This window comes from Sinocyclocheilus anshuiensis, unplaced genomic scaffold, assembly GCF_001515605.1.
Source record: "Sinocyclocheilus anshuiensis isolate Anshui unplaced genomic scaffold, SAMN03320099.WGS_v1.1 scaffold62, whole genome shotgun sequence".
Classification (NCBI taxonomy): Eukaryota; Metazoa; Chordata; class Actinopteri; order Cypriniformes; family Cyprinidae; genus Sinocyclocheilus; species Sinocyclocheilus anshuiensis.
Window position 1 is genome coordinate 177,966 of NW_015544180.1, and position 2,132 is coordinate 180,097.

At 38.4% G+C, this 2,132-nt stretch overlaps 1 pseudogene; it reads right to left on the reverse strand.

The window, feature by feature from the left end:
* Positions 1-1,763, reverse strand: part of LOC107696308 (40S ribosomal protein S6 pseudogene) — a 29,907-nt pseudogene extending 28,144 nt beyond the window's left edge.
* Between the last annotated feature and the right edge of the window lie 369 nt (positions 1,764-2,132).

Sequence of the window (2,132 nt, forward strand, 5' to 3'; positions counted from 1 at the left end):
GTTCCAACCACTTAACTCTAGACCTGACAAATGCACCTTCTGCTTTACGTTTATATATCTCATCCAATTTACACTGTAAATCACTTAATTGTATTTTTTCCTCAGGCGAAAGTCTATCGGGAGAAACCATGGAAAGAGGTGATTTCAGATACAATTTGCTCCTCCAAAATTCTATTAAGTTTAGAAAGAAAACTACCATAAGACCTTAAATATTTACCAACTTCATATTTTAGAAGTTCCCAATACCTACTAAAAGTACCTTCCTTTTGTGCCAAATCCCAGTAAAAGGATATTAATTTTATACGTTCCAGTTTGACTGCCTCATGCCTTAGATGAGAAACATTCATTTTCCAAAAAAAAGTATGACATGATGCTACAAAAGAGGAAGATCTAATATTTATATAAATTGCCTTGTGATCTGTTAAGGGAGTAGCTAGAATGTTTACTGACATATTCTCTTTTAAAATGCTCCCCGAAACCAGAAAGAAATCTATGCAGGACTGCCTTGTACCATTTTTGTTACGCCATGTATAAGAGCACTGATTAGGATAAATTTCCCTCCATATATCAATCAAGTTATATTTCTGCATAAAATTCTTTAAAATAGTATTGGATGAACCTGGCTGCTTTGGAGGCCATCTATCAACCAAGTCATTTAAGGTAATATTAAAATCCCCTCCAATCAGTAAAAATGCCTGTGGGTGCTTACGAAACCAGAATAGAATCCTTTCCTCTAAAGATTCAAAAAGCTTATCATTTTCAGTATTAAGGTTGTATCCATAAATGTTAACCAAAACAAATACTAAATTATTCCAACACAAATAAATAAATGACTTCCCATTTCCGTTCCAAGAGAAGGTGACGTCGTTTCACAACCCCGCCTCCAGGGTGTTGTGCGCATGCGCAGTAGCGGAAGCGCTGATAAACGCATCGAGTCTGTCTGTTCAGTAGTACCACAGTACAATGACTCCGTAAACTACCGTTAAACAAACATATCTGCCGTGTATTCACAAGTCCGCGTGCTTATATGTGTGTATTATGGCGTGGGGAGTGTGCAGCAGGGCTCTGGTGTGGATTATAACTGCGATCATATGCTGGAGTCACTGCAGCCTGATGGTGAGTTACTGATCCATTACACTAGCTACTCCTGACCATTATAACGCAGGTTAACACAATTATACTAGAGTCAAAGGAGCCTGATTAAGCTGTTTTGCGAATAAAAATAAAGCTTTCCTTTTAACAATCTCACTTAACCACCTAGTATTAAGTGAAACTATGGACAAAGACATGTAACAAAAATAATACAAAAAGTATTGAACAGATTAGAGTTCAAAGTGTAAACGAGAACAATGTGCGTAGTTTACCCGAGCCACATCACTTATAACAGCAATAAAAAGTTCGAGCCCAAGCAGGTTCTTTAAACTCAAAATGCTGCAACCAGCAGCTTAAAATATCACAGGAACAGCCTGAACAGTCTGGGAGCTAAAACACAAAACAAACAAACCCTGAGAATGACCACCTGTTCAGGAAAAACAACAGCCAACATCCAGATAGACTCGTATTTTGATTTCACCTTCTCCTTGAATAAATGCTCGAGCCCCAACAAAGAAAGCTGTTTTCCGCGCATCCCGCGCCTGCTTCACAAACGGCCACAGCTTGGAGCGGCTTTCTCGATCACCTTTAGAGAAGTCTTCCTTGAAGAGAAATCCATTGGCTTTGAGATAGGTAGAGGTCTTAGCCCGCTTCCACACTTCATTTCTCATCATACGTGAAGTGAACTGAAGGATAATGGGTCGTGGACGGGAATCGGCCGTGCTTTTCAAACGCACGAGTGGTTTTTTTGTTTTTTTATTGCATTGCTAAGAACATACACCATCAATGCCAGGGGTACATACAATTGAGAGTACAAATGCAGGTTACAAAATCAGGAAAATATCGTACAAATGACACAATGAGCCAGTTTTAAGGGCGTTGGAGTTGATGGATGTAAGGAGAGTGTCCAGATAGGATTTAAGTTCCTTATGAAAAATAAAAAAGTAAGGCTTAGCACCCTGAAATTTACATTTATGTAAGAAAAATTTCGCTAGAAAAATAAACACATTTATCAAGAAATATCGGTCCTTTGCATCTTT